Raw genomic sequence first — 9,611 nt, 5'->3', positions numbered from 1 at the left:
AGTCCATAAATAGAAGGATGTGAGAAGAGGGGAAAAATTTTCGAAAATTAAGTAAAAGATTTTTAAAAACATTTTGAAAAATACTAATTGATTTTCGAAAACTAAGAGTGGAAAAGAAATTAAGTGATTTTTGAAAAAGATTTTGAAATTAGAAATCAAAAAGATATGATTGAAAAATATTTTCAAAAAGATGTGATTAAGAAGATATGATTGAAAAGTTATGGTTTTAAAAAGATGTGATTGAGAAGATATGATTTGAAAAACAATTTAAAGAGATTTGATTTTGAAAATTAATGACTTGGCTAACAAGAAAAGATATGATTCAAACATTAAACCTTTCTCAACAGAAAAGGCAACATACTTGAAATGTTGAATCAAATTATTAATTGTTAGCTAGTATCTTTGAAAAATGGAAAGAAATTGATTTTGGAAAAGATTTGATTGAAAAGATATCATTTGAAAAAGATTTGATTTTGAAAGATTTTGAAAACTTGAAAAAAAAATTGAGTTAAAAACAAAATCTTCCCTCTTGTGCCATCCTGGCGTTAAACGCCCAGAATGGTGTCCATTCTGGCGTTTAACGCCCAAAATGCTACCCTTTTGAGCGTTAAACGCCCAGCCAGGCGCCCTGGCTGGTGTTTAAATGCCAGTTTGCCTTCTTCACTGGGCGTTTTGAACGCCCAGCTTTTTCTGTGTAATTCCTCTGCTGTATGTTCTGAATCTTCAATTCTCTGTATTATTGACTTGAAAAGACACAAATTAAAAATTTTTTTGGATTTTTAATGATGAGGAATAATCAAAATGCAACTAAAATCAAATAACAATGCATGCACGACACCAAACTTAGCAGTTTGTATACTACTGACACTAACAAAATGAGAATGCATATGAGAAACAACAAAAATACTCAAGACAAGAGAATTTAAAGATCAGAGCAAGGAAATCATCAAGAACATCTTGAAGATCACTTAAGACACATGAATGAATGCAAGAAGAACAGAAACATGCAATTGACACCAAACTTAACATGAGACACTAGACTCAACAAGAAACATACAATATTTTTGGTTTTTATGATTTTGTAAATTTTTTTTGGATTTTTCAAAAATTAAGTGAAAAAGAAAATAAAGATATCAAAATTCTTAATGAGAATTCCAGGAATCATGCAATGTTAGTCTAAAGCTTTAGTCTAAAGGAATTAGACATGGCTAGCCAAGCTTCAGCAGGACATTGCATTCAAGAGCTAAATTGATGAGAATCAATCAGCTTTGGTGATGATAAGAACATCACCTTGAAACACTAGAATTCATTCTTAAGAACTCTGAAGAAAAATACCTAATCTAAGCAACAAGATGAACCGTCAGTTGTCCAAACTCAACAATCCCCGGCAACGGCGCCAAAAACTTGGTGCACGAAATTGTGATCATCAATGGCGCCATCAACATGGTACGCTCAATTGCAATCTCAACTCTTTATCACAACTTCGCACAACTAACCAGCAAGTGCACTGGGTCGTCTAAGTAATAAACCTTACGCGAGTAAAGGTCGATCCCACGGAGATTGTTGGTATGAAGCAAGCTATGGTCATCTTGTAAATCTCAGTCAGGCAGATTCAAATGGTTATGGGTGATATACGAATAAAGCATAAAATAAAGATAGAGATACTTATGTAATTCATTAGTGAGAATTTCAGATAAGCGTATAAAGATGATTTGTCCCTTCCGTCTCTCTGCTTTCCTACTGTCTTCATCCAATCCTTCTTACTCCTTTCCATGGCAAGCTGTATGTTGGGCATCACCGTTGTCAATGGCTACAGTCCCGTCCTCTCAGTGAAAATGTAAAACGCACCCTGTCACGGCACGGCTAATCATTTGTCGGTTCTCAATCAGGTTGGAATAGAATCCATTGATTCTTTTGCGTCTGTCACTAACGCCCAGCCTTCAGGAGTTTGAAGCTCGTCATAGTCATTCAATCATTGAATCCTACTCAGAATACCACAGACAAGGTTTAGACCTTCCGGATTCTCTTGAATGCCGCCATCAATTCTAGCATATACCACGAAGATTCCGATTAAGGGATCCAAGAGATATCCACTCAATCTAAGGTAGAACGGAGGTGGTTGTCAGGCACACGTTCATAGGTGAGAATGATGATGAGTGTCACGGATCATCACATTCATCAAGTTGAGGAACAAGTGATATCTTAGAACAAGAACAAGCTGAATTGAATAGAAGAACAATAGTAATTGCATTAATACTCGAGGTACAGCAGAGCTCCACACCTTAATCTATGGTGTGTAGAAACTCCACCGTTGAAAATACATAAGAACAAGGTCTAGGCATGGCCGAGAGGCCAGCCCCCAAAACGTGATCAAAAGATTCAAAGATCTAAAGTTGATCAAAGATCCAAAGATGAAAATACAATAGCAAAAGGTCCTATATGTAGAGAACTAGTAGCCTAGGGTTTACAGAAATGAGTAAATGACATAAAAATCCACTTCCGGGCCCACTTGGTGTGTGCTTGGGCTGAGCATTGAAGCATTTTCCTTTAGAGACTTCTCTTGGAGTTAAACGCCAGCTTTTATGCCAGTTTGGGCGTTTAACTCCCATTTGGGTGCTAGTTCCAGCGTTTAATGCTGGGATTTCTTGAGGTGACTTTGAACGCCGGTTTGGGCCATCAAATCTTGGGCAACGTATGGACTATCATATATTGCTGGAAAGCCCAGGATGTCTACTTTCCAACGCCGTTGAGAGCGCGCCAATTGGGCTTCTGTAGCTCCAGAAAATCCACTTCGAGTGCAGGGAGGTCAGAATCCAACAGCATCTGCAGTCCTTTTCAGTCTCTGGATCAGATTTTTGCTCAGGTCCCTCAATTTCAGCCAGAAAATACCTGAAATCACAGAAAAACACACAAACTCATAGTAAAGTCCAGAAAAGTGAATTTTAACTAAAAACTAATAAAAATATACTAAAAACTCAACTCAAACTACCAAAAACATACTAAAAACAATGCCAAAAAGCGTACAAATTATCCGCTCATCACAACACCAAACTTAAATTGTTGCTTGTCCTCAAGCAACTGAAAATCAAATAAGATAAAAAGAAGAGAATATACTATAGATTCCAAATTATCAATGAAACTAAGCTCAAATTAGATGAGCGGGACTAGTAGCTTTTTGCCTCCGAACAGTTTTGGCATCTCACTTTATCCTTTGAAATTCAGAATGATTGGCTTCTTTAGGAACTCCGAATCCAGATAGTGTTATTGATTTTCCTAGTTAAGTATGATGATTCTTGAACACAGCTACTTATTGAGTCTTGGCCGTGGCCCAAAGCACTCTGTCTTCCAGTATTACCACCGGATACATTCATGCCACAGACACATAATTGGGTGAACCTTTTCAGATTGTGACTCAGCTTTGCTAGAGTCCCCAATTAGAGGTGTCCAGGGTTCTTAAGCACACTCTTATTGCCTTGGATCACAACTTTATTTCTTTCTTTTTCTTTCTTTTTTTTCTCTTCCCTTTTTTTTCGTTTTTCTCCTTCTTTTTCTCTTTTTTTTTTTTGTATTCACTGCTTTTTCTTGCTTCAAGAATCATTTTTTATGATTTTTCAGATTCTCAGTAACATGTCTCCTTTTTCATCATTCTTTCAAGAGCCAACAATTTTAACATTCATGAACCACAAATTCAAAAGACATATGCACTGTTTAAGCATACATTCAGAAAACAACAAGTATTGTCACCACATCAAACTAATTAAGCTAATTTTAAAGATGAATTTGAAATCCTGTACTTCTTGTTCTTTTGTGATAAAAACAGTTTTCATTTAAGAAAGGTGATGGATTCATATTCATAGCTTTAAGGCATAGACACTAAGACACTAATGATCATAAGACACAAACATGGATAAACATAAGCATAGATTTTCGAAAAACAGAAGAATAAAGAACAAGGAGATTAAAGAACGGGTCCACCTTAGTGATGGCGGCTCTTTCTTTCTCTTGAAGATCCTATGGAGTGCTTGAGCTCCTCAATGTCTCTTCTTTGTCTTTGTTGCTCCTCTCTCATGATCCTTTGATCTTCTCCAATTTCATGGAGGAGGATGGCATGTTCTTGGTGCTCCACCCTTAGTTATCCCATGTTGGAACTCAATTCTCCTAGGGAGGTGTTCAGTTGCTCCCAATAGTCTTGTGGAGGAAAGTGCATCCCTTGAGGCATCTCAGGGATTTCTTGATGAGAGGGGTCTCTTGCTTGCTCCATCTTCTTCTTAGTGATGGGCTTGAGGTCATGCCTTCTCAGTTGAACCGGCTTTGGATGCCATAAATGGTTATGGAAAAACGAAAAAGCAATGCTTTTACCACACCAAACTTAAGAGGTTTGCTCGTCCTCGAGCAAAAGAAGAAAGAAGAGAGTAGAAGAAGAAGAAGAAATGGAGGAGAGGGGAGATGGCTTTGTGGTTAGGCCAAAAGGGGAAGAAGTAGTGGTTTGAATTTGGATGGTGAGGTAAGTGGGGTTTTATGGAGGTGAGTGGTGAAGAGAGAGATGGGATTTGATAGGTGAGGGGTTTGTGGGGATCCTGTGGGGTCCACAGATCCTTAGGTGTCAAGGAAAAGTCATCCCTGCACCAAATGGCATCAAAAATCACGTTTTGAGCCAATTCTGGCGTTAAACGCCGGGCTGGTGCCCATTTCTGGCGTTTAACGCCAAGTTTGTGCCCTTTTCTGGCGTTTAACGCCAGTCTGGTGCCCCTTTCTGGCGTTAAACGCCCAGAATGGTGCCAGACTGGGCGTTAAACGCCCAACTGCTACCCTCACTGGCGTTTAAACGCCAGTGAGTTCTTCCTCCAGGGTGTGCTATTTTTCTTCCTGTTTTTCATTCTGTTTTTGCTTTTTCAATTAATTTTGTGACTTCTCATGATCATCAACCTACAAAATAACAAAAAATAACAAAAGAAAATATATAAAATATAATCATTGGGTTGCCTCCCAACAAGCGCTTCTTTAATGTCAGTAGCTTGACAGATGGCTCTCATTGAGCCTTACAAATGATCAGAGCAATGTTGGAACCTCCCAACACCAAACTTAGAGTTTGAATGTGGGGGTTCAACACCAAACTTAGAGTTTGGTTGTGGCCTCCCAACACCAAACTTAGAGTTTGACTGTGGGGGCTCTGTTTGTCTCTGATTTGAGAGAAGCTCTTCATGCTTCTTCTCCATGGTGACAGAGGGATATCCTTGAGCCTTAAACACAAAGGATTCTTCATTCACTTGAATGATCATTTCACCTCTATCAACATCAATCACAGCTTTTGCTGTGGCTAGGAAAGGTCTGCCAAGGATGATGGTTTCATCCATGCATTTCCCAGTCTCTAGGACTATGAAATCAGTAGGGATGTAATGGTCCTCAATCTTAACCAAAACATTCTCTATAAGTCCATAAGCTTGTTTTCTTGAGTTGTCTGCCATCTCTAGTGAGATTTTTGCAGCTTGTACCTCAAAGATCCCTAGCTTCTCCATTACAGAGAGAGGCATGAGGTTTACACTTGACCCTAAGTCACACAGAGCCTTCTTGAAGGTCATGGTGCCTATGGTACAAGGTATTGAAAATTTCCCAGGATCTTGTCTCTTTTGAGGTAATTTCTGCCTAGACAAGTCATCCAGTTCCTTGGTGAGCAAAGGAGGTTCATTCTCCCAAGTCTCATTTCCAAATAACTTGTCATTTAGCTTCATGATTGCTCCAAGGTATTTAGCAACTTGCTCTTCAGTGACATACTCATCCTCTTCAGAGGAAGAATACTCATCAGAGCTCATGAAAGGCAGAAGTAAGTCCAATGGAATCTCTATGGTCTCATTTTGAGCCTCAGATTCCCATGGTTCCTCATTGGGGAACTCATTGAAGGTCAGTGCACGCCCATTGAGGCCTTCCTCAGTGGCGTCCACTCCCTCTCCTTCCTCTCCAGATTCGGCCATGTTTATGGCTTTGCACTCTCCTTTTGGATTTTCTTCTGTATTGCTTGGGAGAGCACTTGGAGGGAGTTCAGTAACTTTCTTGCTCAGCTGTCCCACTTGTGCCTCCAAATTTCTAATGGAGGACCTTGTTTCATTCATGAAACTTTGAGTGGTTTTAATTAGATCAGAGACCATGGTTGCTAAGTCAGAGGGGTTCTGCTTAGGATTCTCTGTCTGTTGCTGAGAAGATGATGGAAAAGGTTTACCATTGTTAAACCTGTTTCTTCCACCATTATTATTGAAACCTTGTTGAGGTCTCTCTTGATTCTTCCATGAGAAATTTGGGTGATTTCTCCATGAAGAATTATAGGTGTTTCCATAGGGTTCTCCTAGGTAATTCACCTCTTCCATTGAAGGGTTCTCAGGATCATAAGCCTCTTCTTCAGATGAAGCATCCTTAGTACTGCTTGGTGCATTTTGCATTCCAGACAGACTTTGAGAAATCAAATTGACTTGTTGGGTCAATATCTTGTTCTGAGCCAGTATGGCATTCAGAGTATCAATCTCAAGAACTCCTTTCTTCTGATTTGTCCCATTGTTCACAGGATTCCTTTCAGAAGTGTACATGAATTGGTTATTTGCAACCATTTCAATCAGTTCCTGAGCTTCTGTAGGCGTCTTCTTCAGATGAAGAGATCCTCCAGCAGAGCTATCCAAAGACATCTTGGATAGTTCAGAGAGACCATCATAGAAAATACCTATGATGCTCCATTCAGAAAGCATGTCTGAAGGACATTTTCTGATTAATTGTTTGTATCTTTCCCAAGCTTCATAGAGGGATTCTCCATCCTTCTGTCTGAAGGTTTGGACTTCCACTCTAAGCTTACTCAATTTTTGAGGTGGAAAGAACTTTGCCAAGAAGGCATTGACTAGCTTTTCCCAAGAGTCCAGGCTTTCTTTAGGTTGTGAGTCCAACCATGTCCTAGCTCTGTCTTTTACAACAAAAGGGAATAGCATCAGTCTGTAGACCTCAGGGTCAACCCCATTAGTCTTGACTGTGTCACAGATTTGCAAGAACTCAGCTAAAAACTGATGAGGATCTTCCAATGGAAGTCCATGGAACTTGCAATTCTGTTGCATTAGAGAAACTAATTGAGGCTTAAGCTCAAAGTTGTTTGCTCCAATGGCAGGGATAGAGATGCTTCTCCCATAGAAATCGGGAGTAGGTGCAGTAAAGTCACCCAGCACCTTCCTTGCATTGTTGGCATTGTTGTTGTTTTCGGCTGCCATGTCTTCTTCTTTGAAGAATTCGGTCAGGTCCTCAATAGAGAGTTGTGCCTTAGCTTCTCTTAGCTTCCGCTTCAAGGTCCTTTCAGGTTCAGGGTCAGCTTCAACAAGAATGCCTTTGTCTTTGTTCCTGCTCATATGAAAAAGAAGAGAACAAGAAAATATGGAATCCTCTATGTCACAGTATAGAGATTCCTTGAGGTGTCAGAGGAAAAGAAAAATGGAAGACAGAGGTAGAAAATTCGAACTTATCAAAGAAGATGGAGTTCAAATTTTGCATTAAAGAATAGTGTTAGTCCATGAATAGAAGGATGTGAGAAGAAGGGAAGTAATTTTCGAAAATTTAAGTAAAAGATTTTGAAAACATTTTGAAAAACACTTAATTGATTTTCGAAAATAAGAGTGAAAAAGAAATCAAGTGATTTTTGAAAAAGATTTTGAAATTAGAAATTAAAAAGATTTGATTGAAAACTTGTTTTGAAAAAGATGTGATTAAAAAGATATGATTTGAAAACAATTTTAAAAGATATGATTTGAAAACAATTTGAAAAGATGTGATTTTAAAAATTAATGACTTGCCTAACAAGAAAAGATATGATTCAAACATAAAACCTTCCTTAACAGAAAAGGCAAAAAATGTTCAATCAAATCATTAATTGTTAGTAAGTATCTTTGAAAAAGGAAAGAAATTGATTTTGAAAACATTTGATTGAAAAGATATGATTTGAAAAAGATTTGATTTTGAAAAACTTTGAAAACTTGAAAAAAATTTGATTTTGAAAACAAAATCTTCCCCCTTGTGCCATCCTGGCGTTAAACGCCCAGAATGGTGCACATTCTGGCGTTTAACGCCCAAACTACTACCCTTTTGGGCGTTAAACGCCCAGCCAGGCACCCTGGCTGGCGTTTAAACGCCAGTCTGTCTTCTTCATTGGGCATTTTTGAATGCCCAGCTTTTTCTGTGTGATTCCTCTGCAGTATGTTCTGAATCTTCAATTCTCTGTATTATTGACTTGAAAAGACACAAATTAAAAATATTTTTGGATTTTTAATAATAAGGAATAATCAAAATGCACTAAAATCAAATAATAATGCATGCAAGACACCAAACTTAAGATGAGACACCAGACTTAAGCAAGAAACATCAAATATTTTTGGTTTTTATGATTTTGTAATTTTTTTTTTGTGTTTTTCGAAAATTAAGTGGAAAAGGAAAATAAAGGTATCAAAATTCTTAATGAGAATTCCAGGAATCATGCAATGTTAGTCTAAAGCTTTAGTCTAAAGAAATTAGACATGGCCGGCTAAGCTTCAGCAGGACATTGCATTCAAGAGCTAAATTGATGATGATCAATCAGCTTTGGTGATGATAAGAACATCACCTTGAAACACTAGAATTCATTCTTAAAGAACTCTGAAAAAAAAAATACCTAATCTAAGCAACAAGATGAACCGTCAGTTGTCCATACACAAGAACAATCCCCGGCAACGGCGCCAAAAACTTGGTGCACGAAATTGTGATCACTACAACTTCGCACAACTAACCAGCAAGTGCACTGGGTCGTCCAAGTAATACCTTACGCGAGTAAGGGTCGATCCCACGGAGATTGTTGGTATGAAGCAAGCTATGGTCACCTTGTAAATCTCAGTCAGGCAGACTCAAATGGGTATAGTGATAAACGAAAATAACATAAAGATAAAGATAGAGATACTTATGTAATTCATTGGTAGGAACTTCAGATAAGCGCATGAAGATGCCTTCCCTTCCGTCTCTCTGCTTTCCTACTGTCTTCATCCAATCCTTCTTACTCCTTTCCATGGCAAGCTCGTGTAGGGTTTCACTGTTGTCAGCAGCTACCTCCCATCCTCTCAGTGAAAATACGTCCCTGATGCTCTGTCACAGCATAGGCTAATCATCTGTCGGTTCTCGTTCAGGCCGGAATAGAATCCATTGATTCTTTTGCGTCTGTCACTAACGCCCTAGCCTGCTAGGAGTTTGAAGCACGTCACAGTCATTCAGTCATTGAATCCTACTCAGAATACCACAGACAAGGTTTAGACCTTCCGGATTCTCTTGAATGCCGCCATCTGGTCCTGCCTATACCACGAAGATTCCGATTAAAGAATCCAAGAGATATTCATTAAGCCTTGGTTGCTTGCAGAACAAGAATGGTTGTCAGTCACCTTGTTCATAGGTGAGAATGATGATGAGTGTCACGGATCATCACATTCATCAAGTTGAAGAACAAGTGATATCTTAGAACAAGAACAAGCGGAATTGAATGGAAGAACAATAGTAATTGCATTAACACTCGAGGTACAGCAGAGCTCCACACCTTAGTCTATGGTGTGTAGAAACTCCACCGTTGAAAATAC

General features: G+C 38.6%; 1 non-coding gene across 1 annotated transcript; it reads left to right on the top strand.

Annotated features, from left to right (window-relative positions):
* The first annotated feature begins 6,725 nt into the window (after positions 1-6,725).
* On the top strand, positions 6,726-6,833 carry LOC130948502 (small nucleolar RNA R71). Its single transcript, XR_009073080.1, has one exon. It is a non-coding gene; the product is annotated as a small nucleolar RNA R71 (small nucleolar RNA).
* The last annotated feature ends 2,778 nt before the right edge of the window (positions 6,834-9,611 follow it).

This window comes from Arachis stenosperma, chromosome 1 (assembly GCF_014773155.1).
Source record: "Arachis stenosperma cultivar V10309 chromosome 1, arast.V10309.gnm1.PFL2, whole genome shotgun sequence".
In the NCBI taxonomy this organism is placed as follows: Eukaryota; Viridiplantae; Streptophyta; class Magnoliopsida; order Fabales; family Fabaceae; genus Arachis; species Arachis stenosperma.
Note: the sequence above shows the minus strand (reverse complement) of the source record. Positions and strands in the feature narration are given on the sequence as shown.